Source organism: Frieseomelitta varia, unplaced genomic scaffold (assembly GCF_011392965.1).
Source record: "Frieseomelitta varia isolate USP_RPSP 00005682 unplaced genomic scaffold, Fvar_1.2 scaffold_927, whole genome shotgun sequence".
Classification (NCBI taxonomy): domain Eukaryota; kingdom Metazoa; phylum Arthropoda; class Insecta; order Hymenoptera; family Apidae; genus Frieseomelitta; species Frieseomelitta varia.
In genome coordinates this window covers 128278-148111 of record NW_025110731.1, presented here as the reverse complement: position 1 = coordinate 148111, position 19834 = coordinate 128278, and the positions used below count along the sequence as shown (strand labels likewise).

Sequence of the window (19834 nt, the reverse complement as noted above, 5' to 3'; positions counted from 1 at the left end):
AGACTTTTGTGCAGGAGTAATTAATATCAATTATATTAATTAATTACTGAATGCTACAAGTGTTACTGTGAATTTGAAACAAAATGTAACATTTGTCCAAAAGAACCCTCGAGAAAACTACATTGTTATAATTAATTACTGAATATCACCGTATCACTGGACTTCCACATTCGAAACAAACGTAACCGCTCGCCCAATAAAGACTTTCGAGCAGGAGTGTACACGAAACGACGCGTACAGGCTGGCGTACGTGCAGTGCGTGTGAAATATTGCGTTATTTCTAAGTTCCCTTAACTCCGTGTTTCGCGAAAACGCGCGTCCGTATTCCCGCGCAATACCGGACGCGTGTCACGTGCCGCGAAATAAGAAGAACCAGAGATCGCATTCGGCCGTCGACGCAGACTCGACGCTTTCCAAATAAAGTTATCTCTCTCCCGATGAGAAGAAAAAGACCGTGGACTGTCGTCGATTGTGCCGACTCGAATCGTGGACACGAAGAATTTTCGTCGATCGGGCCACGAGCGATCGATCCAGTACAAATACGCGTGGACAACGAATCCTTTCACGTGTGCAGTTGAAAAAAAGGAGAAAAAGTAGGGAAAGAAGGATTTACAAGCTGGGAGCGGAGCGGTAAGTGATAAACGGTGAGCCGATAGTCGACGCAATATTTCGAGCCTGTCCGCGTATCTGTAGATCAACATAGATCGACATATATCGCGCGAAAAACAAACAAAAGGAGCAAATATGTGTCGTGATGTTCCTTGCAAATTGTGTAAAAATCTGCCGATCTACAAAATGACAAGTGTTAATTAAACACGGTGAGAATTTTGTGGCGCTTATCGAGAGAAACTTTTATGCTGTTAAACTAACAAAACTGTAATTCTGACTTTATTCATTAGATCTCACTGTAATTATGTGTTGTACTACAAAATATTGTAAAACAAAAATTAGAATATATATATATATATATATATTGGAAAATTATATCTAGAATATAATATATAATAATGTAGAATATAATTTAATATACAATATACAATATAATATATATTGTATATTATATTGTACATTGCAGTATAATATTATATAATATTGTATAGTATAATATTGTATAGTACAATTGCACTGTATAGTATAATATTATATAATATTGTATAGTACAATTGCACTGTATAGTATAATATTATATAATATTGTATAGTATAATATTGTATAGTACAATTGCACTGTATAGTATAATATTACATAATATTGTATAGTATAATATTGTATAGTACAATTGCACTGTATAGTATATTGTCTAATATTATATAATATTGTATAGTACAATTGCAATGTACAGTATAATATTGTATAATATTGTATATTGTACTGTATAGTATAATATTGTATAATATTGTATATTGCACTGTATAGTATAATATTCTATAATATTGTATATTGTACTGTATAGTATAATATTGTATAATATTGTATATTGCACTGTATAGTATAATATTGTATAATATTGTATATTGCACTGTATAGTATAATATTGTATATTTTATTGTATAGTATAATTTACATTGTACAATATTGTATATTGCACTATATAATACACAATAACATATAATAATATACAGTAATAATATAATATAATGTACAGTATAATATATTTAGAATATATATTATTAAAAAAATATATATTAAATTAAAATCTTCAAACTAGATTTATTTGATTTTAGTTTATTGAGGGCTGGTAGCTACTTGCACGACTTGATTTTGCAATTTATTTGATTTTCTGATCAAATTTACCTGTTTGATACTAGCTCTTGGTAGCACAATGGAACCGATATTTATAGAATAAAGAAATCTTTTAAATTATTATAACTAGATTGGTGTGCGAGAACAATATTTCACCAAAATTCTCTGACTTTTTAATTATATTCTTGGGAAATGGAAATATACTTGGTAAAAAGGATCCACACGACATACGTCCTGCAATACATGATTCCATCCATTTTCTTCCTCCAACACATTTTTCTACATTCAACTAAAAAACAGTTACGTAAATCACCCAGTATTTTCATGTCGAGTAATTTCTATTATCCAAAAAAAAAAAAAAATGGGGGAAGAATGGCGTCACATTTATTTCACGATTTAAATCATCCATTATATCACCCTCGTCTCTCCATAAAAAAGAATATTTCCCGGGAAGTATACCCAGCTCTATTTGACAAATCGTCCTACATTCGGCGCACGATTTGATCGCTCAAATTGGAAACACAGTGAGGCAGCAGCACACGCTCGATACATTCCACGAAATTTAGATTTATCACGAGGCAATGATTGGATCGCGACCGGGCTCCCGAATTTTCTGCAGCCAATTTTCATCTGGATTTTTCGTCGTTCGCTCGTCGTAATTCAACCCTCCTCCACGGTGTGTTGCACCACGCGCTTCCAGGAGGCCGACGAAACGCACCGCGGTAAATAATGATCGCGACACGACAGCTCGGCTTCCCCGAGTTATTATTTATCGCCCACGGTTGGTCTCCCGTACGATAGATCCGTCGGTAATTAATAATCGGACAATAAACGAACCGCAATAGTTACCCCGAAGAGAAAAGTATTAGTCTCCTTTATCACGTTCCTTCTATGACTGTGCTGATAGATGTTTATTGTTGTCAATATATTTTAGATATTTGTTTAGCAACATTTTTATGTTGTAACTTGTAACAAAAATATTGTATTGCAACGTGTACAATATTGTTTGTATTGTGATCTAGATGGAATCTAGATTTATTGTTGTTTTATACTATATATTATTTATTATTTATTTTTATTATTTAGTATTTATTTTTTATTTTATATTATTATATATTTATTATTATTTTATGTATTATTTGTTGTTACTAATAGTATAATACAACATTGTTATATTATAATCTATGCAATATTGTTGTATTGTAATCTAAGTAGAATACATCACAATATTGTTATTTCATTATTATTATTATTATTATTACTAGTAGTAACATGTGCAATACATACTTGTACAATATTGTTATATTATAACATGTACAATATTATTGTATTGTAATCTAGATAAATATCTATTATTGTTCTTAATATTATATATAGTACTATTGTTACTAATGGTGTACAACAATAGATATTCTACTTAGGTTACAAATTATTATAATCTATACAATATTGTTGTGTTGTAATCTAAGTAGAACATGTACTATTGTTTTATTATTATTATTACTACTATTACTGATCGTAACATGTATAATACAAACTTGTACAATATTATTATATTATTTGTTTTATATTACACGTATACTATTATTATACTATTATTATTACTATTATTATAACAAGTATAACAAATAGATATTCTACTTTTACAATACTACAATATTCTATCTAAATTATATGTTACATTTTAATATATAATTATGTTCATTATATATTAATAAAATATATATATTATTGTTATATATGTATATATAACACTAGTATACAAGTAGGTAGTTACCAAATATATATATATATATTAGTAGATATCCTAATATATATATAATAATTATAGTAATATAGTTATAATTATATTGGTGTCGTATATACGACAATAATAACAATGTAACATATATATAATAGCATACGGTATAAAAATAAGTATTCTATCTAATATGCATCCTATACTCCATCAATAAAAGCTTTAGCTTTATAACTACAATTTTTTTTGATCTTGATAACATACGAACGTTCTGTCAATGCCTAGAGTTGTATGCTATATCTCGATGAATCGACACAAAAAGCTATAAAACAAAAGTTACTGGCAACTTTCGCCAATGCGATGAAATCCGCGTGAACTTCCGCAATTTTGGCTATTTCGTGCCAACTCGTCGCAACTTTTGTCATCTCTAGCTCGTAATGAATTAACTTCTATGAAACTACACTTCTTGCAGTCTCTCCCCGAATTCAATTAAAATTTTCGACTTTCGTAAATAATCTTTCAAATCAATAAACACGACTTGGATAATGTTTCATTTGAAGCGAGAAGTATAGAATGAAAATTTGAGATAATGAGTTATCAATTAATTTATTATTATTATTATTATTATTATTATTATTGCTATTATTACTATTACTACTATTACTACTATTACTACTACTATTACTATTATTATTATTATTATTATTATTATTATTGTTGTTGTTGTTGTTGTTGTTGTTGTTGTTATTGTTATTATTATTATTACTGAAAGCAAATTTATTTATAAATATGAGATTCAAATATCTTTTCTGAATTATTTCAAATAATCATTCAAATAATTCCTGCGAAGGAATTGGTGTATTAAATTTATAGACTATTATAATAGAACAAAATTGTAAAATATAATTAACTTTAATTATATTCCAATACAATTCCATATCGTGTTTTTCGAGCATCGTTAAAGATATATTTTGATCTTGCAAATATCGTAGAAATTATTTCAAATAATTATTTCAAGTTCTCGCCGAATGAAACACACGATTGAATATTCTTGTAAAATCATACAAATATTTTAATCGATCATTTCAAATTAATCAGCGCAACGTTCCTCGTTTCCTCCAAACGCTATTTCCCTCGAAATCAAACAAACACATGCGTCGAACTGTTCGAATATGATTCAAGAACGATTTATTTTGTAACGAGAAGAAAAGGAAACAAATGATAATTTATAAACCGGGATCACGTGAGTCACAACGAGACCGTTGCAAAAAACCGTTTACATAAGTAATACTCTCTTTGTTTCATCGTTCCAACTTCGTAATTGCGGAACGATGATTCTGCTAATTCTTACAACGAAGACCTTTGTTTCTTCCCATCAATATTTACGAGCCCGTGCGCTTCGCGATCGACACGAGTGCGATTTTCTTGAGAAGCGCTATTGAAACTCGCGTAGTTGGAAGAATAAATAAATTTGAACGGAATCGTTCCAGAAACGTGAAACAGGGAGAAAAATTTTCTTAAATTTCGGGACGAAAAGTTAATAATAATTTTGCGAAATTTGCGTCGCTTTTTTGAAAAATGACGGTTTACGTCATTTTGATCAAAATTCACTCGACGCAGTAAATCGCAAGTGAGTAAAATTGTTATTAAAGTCATATTTTTAATTAAAGAAATGGGAAAATTCAGACATTTCATCACGATGAAACTTCATGCAAAAAAATTAATAACAGTGTGTCGACAGTTTGACATTTTACATAACTATTCGGATTTATTAAATTCAGTTCACTGGACACGTTATTTGACGATTTAGTAATTTACTAAACTTAATTCAACAAACGTCTGCTCTAACAACTTAACAATTATGACTACGTTATATAAATTTTTAATGAAACATTCATAGATTTTTTTGCTATGCTAACTTGACATTTTAGTCGTATTTCTATCCAGAGAACACATCACCGAGGCGTGTAAGCTGAACTATGAAATACACGGTGCCATGTCAGAACAAAATGAACGTACGTTTTATTAAACTATCGCTTGCTACAAGAAAAAGTTGAGAAGTACAAAAAATATTTTTTTCACTTTCGAAAATACTTGATTTCCAACGCTTGAATCTTGTACCTGATGTAATTCCTAAATTCCACTGTATATAATTAAAATTATATCAAATATTAAATTATATATTTCTATAACGTTATAGTTATATATTTTTTATGATACTAATTATAAAGATATTAAATTGTGCAGTTCTATGACGTTATAGTTATATATTTTTTATAATACTAACTATAAAGATATTAAATTGTGCAGTTCTATAACGTTATAATTATACATTTTTTATAATACTGATTATAAAGATATTAAATTGTGCAGTTCTATAACGTTATAGTTATATATTTTTTATGATACTAATTATAAAGATATTAAATTGTGCAGTTCTATAACGTTATAGTTACACATTTTTTATGATACTAATTATAAAGATATTAAATTGTGCAGTTCTATAACATTATAATTATACAGTTTTTATAATACTAATTATAAAGATATTAAATTGTGCAGTTCTATAACGTTATAATTATATATTTTTTACAATACTAATTATAAAGATATTAAATTGTACATTTCTATAACATTATAATTATATATTTTTTACAATACTAATTATAAAGATATTAAATTGTACATTTCTATAACGTTATAATTATATATTTTTTACAATATTAATTATAAAGATATTAAATTGTACATTTCTATAACGTTATATTTATATATTTTTTACAATATTAATTATAAAAATATTAAATTATACATTTCTATAACTATTATATTATATATTTTTTACAATATTAATTATAAAAATATTAAATTATATATTAAATTAAATTTTCAATAATATTAAATTTCGAGTAAACTCTCTTAATTTCTGAATCTGATAGAAAAACGAAATTTTTCCACCGAGATCGAGCAATTGCGAACGATGCTCTGCTTTAGAACGATAAGTCAATACTCCATCAGCGTATTCTAATTTCGTTTTATTCTGACATACACGTAGCTTCGCCACTGTCAATGGTAACGTGACCACATGTGATTCATCGAAAATTTGCACGCCGAAACTGCACGTCTTACAACACCTATCGGTGACATTTATGTTGGAAGCAAGACGCAGAAACACATGGACCAGAGAAACGGTCTAATTTCCGTGTTCTGGCACAGTGGTGAAACAACAAGATGCCCGATTCGTCGTATCGGGCGACTTGGCCAGTCGAACGAGACAAACGAGAACATTTTCAGTTGAAAATGTTCGGCACACGGAGAGAGACGAAGTTAAATTGGACAGACTGGTATCGGAAGCAGGAAACATTTTCAGGGTATGAGCAACGCCATCGAATCGCCAAACTTTCTTCGGTCGAACGTTGATGGGCCTTGTTTTCGAACGGTGTTGCATGCGGTTCGCAGAGAACAGCGTGACGGAATGGAAGAGAATTTCATAGATAAACGACGAGTAAGAAAATGGAACTGGTTTTTCAAGGATTCTACGAATTATCCTATAATTCTAATATATATACATATATAAAATTATAATATATATAATAATATAATTATATATATATATATACATGCATATTATATATTATATGCTATATATGTATAAACATAAATTCACTGCTTTCACCAAATACATATAATTCTATAATTTATAATAATATTCACATTCATATGAATATGAACATAATTATATATTATAAAATTATATATATATTTGAGCAGTGAATTAAGATGAGATCATACTAATATAGTAAAAAATAAGGCATTTATTAATTGTAAGATAGAATACAATTAATATGTCTTATATTTTATTATATTAAAATTGTATGTATATTGTAGAGTACATGTATGTGTACATATATACATACATAACTCTACAATATTGTATTAGTACATAGATACACATTGTAGCAATAATTTACAATATTGTATTAATATGGATAATATATACATATTTACTATATTATATTAATATGTACAATATACAATATTATATTAATATGTACAATATATACATATTTACAATATTATATGAATATGGATAATATATACATATTTACCATATTATATTAATATGTACAATATACAATATTGTATTAATATGTAAAATATATACATATTTACTATATTATATTAATATGTACAATATACAATATTGTATTAATATGTACAATATATACATATTTACAATATTATATTAATATGTACAATATATAATATATACATATTTACAATATTATATTAATATATGTATACACATTGCATTAATTTAATTAATTAATATACATTATATTACATTAATTAATACAATATAATAAATGATGTTGAATATTAATACACATATGATATGTATATGTATATACATACGTGTGCATACTCCACAACATAACGCTGTCTACAATATTTAAAGTTTTCAGTAATAACAATTTTCTTCAATTTAATTTTGTTTGAATTTCAATTGAAGATCAACAAACAACAACACCTCGATAGATTAAATCTAATAATAATCGACAAGATTAGAGAAATTAATTGCGGAGTTAATAAATTCGGCGCGTCTAAGCACACGCGAAGCGACATTACACAACATGGCAAGTTAAGTGACTCTCACGATCCATGAAACATCATCTTCTTTCCGTAACTCCCGGCGGCGGAGTTGAAAGTTGTAGTTCATCACGGCCGACGCACGTGACACCGCAAACTTCGAAATTCAAATTTTCACGCCGGAAAAATTTGTCGAGATGTTTTCGTTATGCTTGCTGATCGCTCGCTTTCCGGTGCTTGTTTGCACGGTGAATTTTCACAGGAATAAGCCGCTATTTGCCCGTTTGTTGCTTCCCGCTGCGCGACACAATTACCAAGGGGGATGATAATAAAACGTAATAGAGAGAGAAAGCTTGATCGTCCGACCATGAAATTGCGCCGGGCACCAATTCAAATGATTCTGTTTGTGCAACTTTTAAATTGCACCGCAATTTATCACAAAATCCGCGAAAATAACGTATCAGATAAGAAAGAATCGAACTCGAGAGCATAAATGATATCAGCTGTATAACTGTATTATTAAATATTATACATGTTATGTATTAGATGTATAATGTATAATATGTAATATATATTATACAAAAATTGTTGAAAATTTAATCTGATATAATTTTGTAAAAAAAGATTATTTTTCCCTTTATATATATATATTTATAATAATTTTATATATAATTATTTATATATATATAAAATGTAGATGTATAATGTATAATATATATTATATTTGTTATATATTAAATGTATAATGTATAATATATGTTATACAAAAATTGTCGAAAATTTAATCTGATATAATTTTGTAAAAGAAAATTATTTTTCCCCTTTTTATATATATAATATATTTATATATATATAAAATGTAGATGTATAATGTATAATATATATTATACATGTATATACTATATACATATATTATACATGTATAATGTATAATATATATTATAAATATAATATGTTAAATGTATAATGTATAATATATGTTGTATATCAATGTTATACATGTTATATATCAAATGTATAATATATAATAAAAATTGTCGAAAATTTAATCTGATATAATTTTGTAAAAAAAGATTGTTTTTTCCCTTTATATATATATATATATATATATATATATATATATATATATATATATATATATATATATATATATTGTAGATGTATAATACATAATATATATTATATATGTTATATATTAAATGTATAATGTATAATATATATTATACATGTTATATATTAAATGTACAATATATAATATATATTATACAAAAATTGTCGAAAATTTAATCTGATATAATTTTGCAAAAAGATTGTTTTTCCCTTTTTTTTTTGAAAACTTTACATTATGCAGCGATTGAATAGGTGAAGATTTTAAAAAAACGTCTTCAAAAATATTGCAAAAATTACAATTTTCTAAAATTACAATTTTCTACCTCAACTATTTGTTTTAATAAAGATATCGCCAAAGAAACAAAAATACTTTCTTGACCTGTTGCACGTAGGTTTTTGCGTAAATTAGACCATGAATCTAATGCAACAAACACAATTAAAAAAAAATCTATAGACTAGAAATCTATATTTTCGTTACTGAATATTATAACAAGTATTTTACTTTTAATACTTCGTATATTGTATTTTTATACAATTTACAGGCTTTCGTACTTCTAAATTTCTCATAATCCGTGACAAATAGTTACAAATTGCGCGATATCACGTAGAGATCTTTCTTCGACACGAACCGCGTAAAACCCTGAAACTTGGAACGATTTCACAAAGGACACGATAACTGGGAAGGACGATCGAGCTAGCTTTCGCGGTGAAATTAGGAAGAGAAACGAAACTAAATTCCGAAAGTTCGGCATCTGAGAGAACTTGTGTCCCCGAAGCAGCTGAGTTAGCGGTAGAACGGAAGTGAAACGGTTGTATCGTTATCCCATCGTTAATGAACCTCGAGGCACAAATTCATTAAAAAACTAACAAATAATCATAACAAATGTGTAGGTCGGCCTTAAACACCGCAAAACGTATAAATATCCGAATTTTCAGGCTCGAGATTCTTTCCTCATGTTTATTGCAAAATTTTTTAGTAATATACACCTTTTGAATTAATTTGTCGATCAATCGAAAGCTTAAAACTTATATTAAATGAGAAACGTATGAGAAATTAAGAGATTAATCATCTTTAGGCAAACACGTCTTGATGTATATATTATTATTCAAGTCGTAAACCAATTACTTTATTACTGGTTGTAAGATTATCTGCACAATACTCAAAGGATTTATTATTAAAATTTCATTCGTTTTAAAGGAACGTTGTAAGTAAATTGTATAAATTAAATTAAATAACTTTTACTTGAAATTTCAATGATTTTTACCAATAATAGTAATTATCAAAGCGTTTATGCTTGGCTTGCTTCTAAGCTTCAAATTACATCTAGCAAATAACCAACGATCTTTACGAATACGCTCGGTGTGTTTACCGATTACAAGAACAAATTGATAGAAACAACGGAACTAAATGCGCTGTGGTAATCCAACGATCAGTTCGTTCGCTTCTTTCTTTCTCAATCCTTTGTCCGCGATACAGAAGCACGTAGCCCAAATAAAATTTCAGCAATGAAACCCAAAAGAAGGGGCCGTGTTTTCCTGCTGTTTTATTTACCTCCGTGTTATTCAGCGGAGATTCTCCGCCGTAGAGATAGTAAGTTGTATACTGCATTGCGAGACGACGCGATGAATAATGGAAGGAACAGAATTAAATGATCCGTTCGATTCACTTTCTCGTTGTCATTGGCTAAAGACAGGATACACTGGACACGTTGGATGAGATCTCGTGTCTCACGGTCTGAAATACCGATCAGGAGGAAAAGGCCACTGGCGCACTCTACGCTAAACAACGGCGACTCGGGGAACTACATCGAGCAAAATGATGGAAACTGGTGAAGTAAGACGATTGTAATTTCAATTTAAAAATCTCGATGACACCTTGCTAAGAGATTTGGTGTCGCACATTCTGTAAAGGTTTTTTTAAGTAGCTATTTTTGTACAATATTAATAATGAAAAGGAAGTCCACATTTAACGCAACACTGTAAAAGTTAATAAGAAATATACATTGTAATTCAAATATAGCCCCTCTCCTTAAGAGAGTGTAATAATTTACAGTCAAAAATTTGGAGAAATAAGATTAATTTTTGAAAAGGGATTTAATAAAGATGCTAATAAAGGTACTGTTTCTTTAATAGAAATCAATCGACTTTAAACAGAAGGAAATTCAAGAAATTCTGACAGCATTCCTCAAGAAATTGTAAAAAAACAGTCGCGACAATTCGCAAAAAAATCGATTAGCAAGCAATGAATTGAAACATAACAAACAACTTCTGTGTTTCTTGGAGGAAACTACACATTTAAATTGACATAACAGTTATAATTGCAGTATTATTGAAGAATAAACGAGATCATTTTATGTATTAATATCGGTGATGAACGTTTATGCTAATAAGAATCGAACGACGCAATTCCGCAGCCTAACAATCATGTCGTGCACGATACGTTAATCATCGTCAGTCGTCAATATATAAAAAAAATTTTTAAACAATTCCATCGTGCCCATCGCCTTCTTCTCATTCAAGCACCTAAGCACGTGAAATGAGATCCAGGGCATGAAAAGAGTTAGAAGGCTAAGGCTTGAGAATCCTGATCTAAAAGATGATTAGTATGTCTGTCTTTTATTTGATCGATTTTATATATTTAGAACTTTATACTTTGATTGATCTCGTATATTTAGAATAATTATAAAGTAGTTGTTTATTTGCTTCTATGCAACGGATTATTCAGAATAATAAACAGAGGAACATTATATAATAATGCATGTTGCGATCGCGAATATATTAATTTTTTAATCTGATGAAGTTTTTTATGATACTTTTTATGTAAATAAATCAAAAAGACGAGGAACTGATCAGTATAATTTCTGGAAAGCGTTGAATTATACTTATGAGTTATGTCTTAAATTATATATGGAATTCTAATATGGAATTCATCTATTTATCATATCGTCTCTGTAGCTTCTTATTATATTCTATTATTGTTATTACTTTATATTGCATACTTATTTACATACATTTATTCATTTACTTACATTTGTTTGCATATAATTATTTATATTTATACTTCTTATGAATAAATATTCGCAATGTAATTGTAGCATTTAGTAAGTGAAACAAATTTCATTTATGTTTGGTGTTAAAGCATAAAAAGAAATCTACAGTCCACTTACAACAGTTGTATAATATCAAGAAAAAGATTAAAAACTTACTTTTCGCTTGCCGGAGAAACGTAGATAAGTCTACTCCGTTCTGAACTCTTTAATTAAAACCTTGTTTTAAGATGGTCGAGATATATTGAATCACATTTTTAGCAGCCCTCGCAAAGTGTAAGTTTTATACTCGACCATGGATCAGACTTTTTTTCATCCGGTAGAGTATATTTCTTTTCCTACACGCCTGAAAGCAAATTTTTTTTTATCAGATTTTCCTTCGATTGAATATTTTAATTTTTCACAATATCCCGGTATAATAATATTTATAATATAATAATATAATTTGTACATTGGTATATTATGTGATTAAAAAGCATATTTAAGAAAAGAATTTTATACTTGCAAATAACAAGCTATTACTTTTTAATTTTATTCTCTATTACTGTTCCATTTTTACTAAAGTAGATTCATTTTATAATTGTAAACAATAATAAGCAATTGCATATTATTAGTTCTTGTTATTCCTATCGTTATACAAACTTTAATTTTATGTATGTACGAATGTATACAGCATTTACATATATTGTCTACAAAGTATTTTCGTTTTATGATCGCAAAGAATTTTTGTTCGACATACTTTAGTTTCTTAAATTGTTGCAATAATTAATAATAATTCAACAGGAAGCATATTCATCTTAACAATAATTAATTGATTCATGATTACACTCGTTATGATTGTGATTATGTAATCGATTGTATAATTACATTACACTTTATATAATATATACTTTATACTTTATACTCTATTGTTAAAGTATATAATATTATATAATATATACTCTATTGTTAAAGTATATACTTTATATTTTATACTCTACTATTAAAATATATATTATATAATACTTTATACCCTACTATTAAAGTATATATTATATAATACTTTATACTTTACTGCTATAGTTTATATATTATTATTATATATTGTACTTTAGATAATTGTACAATTACATTATATTTCACTTTATAATCATACAATCGTTATTTAAACGACTACATCGTACAACAATTAATATTACTTGCAACAAAATTAGAGGATTATATATAATATTATAATAATACTTTATATACTTTACACTTTATACTCTATTATTAAAGTATATAATATTATATAATACTTTATATTTTATACTCTACTATTAAAGTATATATTATATAATACTTTATACTTTACTGCTATAGTTTATATATTATTATTATATATTGTACTTTAGATAATTGTACAATTACATTATATTTCACTTTATAATCATACAATCGTTATTTAAACGACTACATCGTACAACAATTAATATTACTTGCAACAAAATTAGAGGATTATATATAATATTATAATAATACTTTATATACTTTACACTTTATACTCTATTATTAAAGTATATAATATTATATAATACTTTATATTTTATACTCTACTATTAAAGTATATATTATATAATACTTTATACTTTACTGCTATAGTTTATATATTATTATTATATATTGTACTTTAGATAATTGCACAATTACATTATACTTCGCTTTATAATCATACAATTATTATTCAATGGCCACATCGTACAACAATTAATATTACTTTCAACAAAATTAGGGAATTATCATACCTGTCTTCAAATAAAATTTCATCCAGAATTCGAGATCATCTTCATTCTTTGATTACCCGATAAATTCTCGAAAAGAAATCCTGGCAAAGAATCGACGTCGTGATGAGGCACTCGATAATCCTCCTCTGCGTATCGCGAAGGCAAGAATTAAAACCGATAAATTCAAGCACCGGCTACTGGCAAAGTCGATGAATACAACAACGCGTTTAACGTTTCGATGAGTTCAAACAAATCGGTTCTGTCTCCATTCTTTCGCGTGATTCAACATCGCCTCTTCGAGATTTCGATGAGCCAACCAGCTCATCTGCCAACGTCAAGCCTTTTCCTTTCCTCCCTTCTTGTGCTTTTCTTCAAGGCTTAAAGTAACTGCACCTTGCTCTGGATTCTTCGTCAAATCATAGTCGATCATTTAATTTATTATTTTACAATCGTTTCTGGTCGATCGGTCACTAGATGTAATCACAATCACTGTATTCATCGGACTGCAAATTTAATTTTTTTCTTTTTTTTTTTTTAATGCAAGCGAAGGGATGTATTTCACTAACTGTATATACGTTACAACTTGTACAGAATGTTGTAACTTTGTTGTGATATATAAATTTTATTGCTTGTAACGTGTAATATTACTATTGTTTATAATATATAAATATTATGTCATATCTTGAATATTTCATACATTTCTTTTGTATCTGATGATTTTTGCCGTAAGTCTTGCATCGATCGACGATCATAAACAACTCTTGCAACTTGTAATTTGTAAATCAGAGATTTCTAAATCGTTCGATGATTAATTTAGAATCGACCAGAATCAGTGATGCGTATTTGCACGTTTATAAAATTGTTTTTCCAAATTTCTAAATTCCAAAGAAACATTGACACACAATTACAAAGTACAAAACAAAACGTAGAAAAATGTAACTAAGTATATAAAAATACAGAATTTTTCTTTTTCATTTTTCAGAGGAATATCGTTCGCTGCGGCGTCGTTTCCTCTGGCAGACAGTCTTTCATGCTCTTGTTTCATATCAAGCCCGGGCCAATGTTTAAACCATGAGTGGTTCCATCGGCAACCGGGGTCCAAATAGCATCACCATCGTCGGTGATTTTGTCCGTGTTGACCAGCTTTCTCATTTCTCAAACGTCCGGTGCATTTCTTCACACACCATGAAACACCATCAACGATGTACAGTATTTTGTTGGTTCCAAGCTTCGTGTTATCATTGTAAAGACGGGTTTATTGCTGGAATGTTTCTTAGAAATGTAGAATATACAAAAGTACATCTTCCAGAGAAACGTTTCTAAATATAATTTACAGTATTATAGTATAGTGGTATAACAGTTAATAGTATTATAATAGTATCATTAGTAATAATAACAATTTAATATATTAAAATAATATAATTAATATATTATTATAATAATTATTACATCTGAATGAATGAATATTTACTTTGTCATTTTGGTTTCTGCCTATTATGTTATATAATTTTAGTTCTATTTAATTAAGTTTTGCTTAATCTTAATACGTTGGGATATATATTACGTACAATACTATTATAGTAGTATAGTATTATAGAATAATATAGTAGTATAGTATATATAAATATAGTAGTATAGTATTATATTATAGATATAAATATCTATAATATAATATCTATATTATATTATAGATACTACTATATTTATATATTATAATATCTATATTATAATATATAAATATAGTAGTATAGTATTATATTATTATATATAAATATAGTAGTATAGTATTATATTATTATATATAAATATAGTAGTATAGTATTATATTATAGAATTATATTATTATATATTACGTTATAGTATTATTATACATTACTATATCACATTAATTTATAAAATTAAATCAATTTCAACTTAACATGTTTAAACGGAGATGAAAAGTGAAATTAAATTAACAATTGCAAAATAAAATGATTTAATTCGAAATTGTTGTATCAATTAGAAAAGTTGAAAATAAAATATTTTTCACGTAACAGGAAGTGAAGTTGAAGGCTGAATATTTGACATTTCTGCTTCACAGTTTCAGATACGGTGTGAAAAACAACGCGAATTTTAATTACTTTAACTTCTTATGAATTAAGTTATTATTATAACTTTTTAATGAAGCTTTCGCCATGTGACATTTTAGTCATTTTTTACCTACACCAAACACCATACACGTATACTTGTTGACAACTGTTATAATAAAATAGTAAAAAGAAATATTGACTATCACAATTATACTACTTAATTATACTATTATATTATACTATTATATTATTGATTATATATATATATATGTATTATACTATTATATTATAATAATTATACTTATAGTATTATATTATTATTTGAAACACATATGAAATAAATATAATATAATAAAAATATAAATACAAATAAATATAATATAATAAAAATACAAAAACATAAAATTTCAGTAATTTAATTTTCTGAACATTTTTGAATTTGAATATTTCCAATTTTTTTGGCTAACACATCTGTCTTAATACTTTAGAACCTTTTAATACTAAACCTATCAAAGTATCAAAATTTATAATTTATAATTCTTGTATTTTACAAGCATACAGCGTATTTTAGAAAGTTTAATGACCTTTCGTAAAATCTATAAATAAACAGAAGCTTGCGTATTGCAAAGTTAAATGTCCCTGATGGAAATTTAATGATTTAATCGTCAAATAAGTGCGGAATAAACAACGAAGATGATGTTCATCAATAGAACCATTTATCTTAATGCTCATTTTACGTTAGAAGCTCTAACGCGATTACATTTACTTGCAATCGTATTTTCTTTTGTTCCACCGTGCAAATATAAACGCGCAGTGCTCTTTTTGCACCAAGTTGTATAATCGCGAGTCGAAGCGTAGAACGAAGTGTCGCTATAAAATACCGGAGCCAATAGCAGTTTACAACAAAGTAATGAATTCCCTGGAAAAAAGGCGAGCAAAAAGAAAGAAAAAAGAAGAAGACAGCGCTGAATAATGTATCGCTCGCCTATTGATATTTAAATCGTTTACATAGTTGTAAATGATCGAGAGAGACGGTAAGAGAGAAAAAAAAACGGAATATTCGGAAGAACGGTAAAGCAGAAAACGGAAAAATCGGTCTCCGTGTTTAGTCGATAGTAAACCAGTGACTGCTCGGAATCAAAAGATCGTGAAATACCGACGATCTGTAAATTTCCAATCAAACTTGGCGTGTCTAGTCTCGTGCCATAATCGTAACAAGAAAGAAGTTACGATTTGTTTTAAGATATTTCGTAATATTTATTGAGATATATATTTTGTAATGTATATAAATGTAATGCGTGATAGTCTTTATTCATTGTTCGAGATTCACTGGTTGAAGTGTTAATTAAGAATCACGTTGCCATACAATTCGTGGATTTTCAATCGCCAATATTAATAATAACAATCGTGAAGAAGATTGAACGTCGAATTTCAAAGGAGTGTTTCAATTACGATGATTACATTATTAGTCGTTGATTACGTTATTAGTGTGTCGTTGATATAACGCTGCCCCTTCTCTTCCTTAGTTCGAGTGGATTTATGCGACCGAATGAAAAACCGCGTGGAGGAAAAAGCAAGATGCAAATCGGACTGATTCTCAAACGTATGCAAGTGTTATACCCGTGTACACGTTGTACGTAATAAAATCGAACTATCTGCGCAATTAAGTTTATTCGCTCCTCGATCGCAGATAAATTATGTTCCTTTGAAGAATAACAAATGAAAAAAAGGGGAGGGAGGGAGAGAAAACAAGATCAAAGATTTCTTATCGCGCTTGTCGAAGATTATTGAAATTTACATACGATGAAACTAAGTGTCGTAGTAAATTAAGTGTCGTAAACTAAGTGAGAAAATAATCAAGTGGTCGCTAAAACAGACGTGCTCTCCATTCATTCCAACAAAATTGTACGCCGTATCTATTTGATTGTTTTTAGTTAAATATTTAAAGAGAATTAATATATTATTTTAAAATAGATGAAATACAATATTATTATAATATTTCGAAATTAAATCAAATGCTGATTATATTATAAAAAATTGTGCAACGAATCTTATCGTATGTGTTTAATTATTATTATTATTTAAATTCAAATATCGAATTGAACGTATCATTAATATCTAAATATATGTTTAAATGATAAATTCGTACATGCAAAAGTTGTATTAGACATTTAAAGAATCTATTATTAATATTATAATAAATTTGTATGAAGTCATTTTTAAAGAAATAGAGAAGACTAGGTACTAAGGTATTTTAAAATTATTATATAGTAATTACGACTATTACATAAATACTATTATAATTATTAAGTTATTAATTGAATTTAATTTTCAGGAAATATTATGTGATAATGAAATTTTCCACTTCACAATATTATCTAATCATTTATGATCTACTTAAAATCTCTTCAAAAAAGTTGCAAGACTGACATTTAAAAGTTCTAAATATTTTTAATTCGAGATATAATATTTCAAAAAATTTGAATTTGAAAGTTTCTTAAATAAATTTCATTTTTCTTTCTTCAAATATTTCTAGAAACACCAGCAATCGCCACAAACACCATAAATCGCGTCAAAAAAATGAAATGAAAAAATTTCTTGATGAAGTACAACAAAAATAAAAGCTCGCGTCACCAAAGTGACATTTTACAAAAATTGTGACTAAACACTTCGAACTAAATTTTAAATTAAGAAGAAAAAGAAAGAATAATGTACAACGAGTTGAGGTGTTGAAAAATCAATTTTCTACGACACAATGTGAACGGAGAAACGAACATTCTATTGGGTTTGGTAAGTTCACAGATTAATTCACATTGTAAAAATTCAATTACAGAACAGCAGAGTTGAGTAAGAATTAAATTCCCTAGTTTAACTGCTATTATAATGATTAAAAGTGTCTTTCAATCTTTAGATAATTAATTAACGATTAATTGCTAAAGCTTCCTTTCGTATTAAAAACAAACGCTATGTGTCTCTATGTTTCTTTCTCTTTCTCTTCACTATTCAAATAAAAATATAATAATTTCAAATAAAAATATAATAAAATAGAATTCTAATTTAACCAACAAATGTCAATCGAATTTAATTTAACTAAAATTTCGATCAAATTCTAAATATCTAAAAACCAACAGTTCTTCTAATTCTATTCATTCCATCAATCGATCAATCGTTAATCATTCATCGATCGTAAATAAATAGATCTAATGCCCTAAATGGATCATCCAGTTTGCGAAGATGAATTCTTTTTTAATCGTAAGCGTTAATCCATCAAACAAGACAGATACACTGTAGTGGATGAAAATTTATTTACGATTATCTTCTTCACGGATTGCCGCACTCTATACACTGAATGATGAATATCGAATGTGTTTGTCTTACATCACGTATATTAAATTATACGTAATTATACGTAAATAATACGTACTTGTGATAATGATCATGAAATCTTCACTTTCTTTATTTCAAATAATATTTAGAAACAGCATCTAGAAATTGGAGTATATTATATATTACAGTATATTATATATTATATATTATATTACAGTATATTATATTAGTATATATATTAGTATATTATATATTAGTATATATATTAGTATATTAATATATTAGTATATATATTAGTATATTAATGTATTAGTATATATATTAGTATATTAATGTATTAGTATATATATTAGTATATATATTAGTATATTAATGTATTAGTATATATATTAGTATATATATTAGTATATTAATGTATTAGTATATATATTAGTATATATATTAGTATATTAATGTATTAGTATATAT

At 27.3% G+C, this 19834-nt stretch overlaps 1 protein-coding gene across 5 annotated transcripts in view; it reads left to right on the top strand.

Annotated features, from left to right (window-relative positions):
- The first annotated feature begins 325 nt into the window (after positions 1 to 325).
- Positions 326 to 19834, top strand: part of LOC122537733 (gonadotropin-releasing hormone receptor) — a 28781-nt gene continuing 9272 nt past the window's right edge. For 3 of the 5 annotated variants that reach the window (XM_043671172.1, XM_043671170.1, XM_043671171.1), the window contains exons 1-2: positions 17137 to 17944; positions 18576 to 18829. The gene's annotated coding sequence lies outside the window, so the exon portion shown is untranslated. Of the gene's footprint in view, positions 631 to 17136; positions 17945 to 18575; positions 18830 to 19834 lie in introns of those variants that run through there. The other 2 variants (XM_043671174.1, XM_043671173.1) reach the window with 2 other exon arrangements.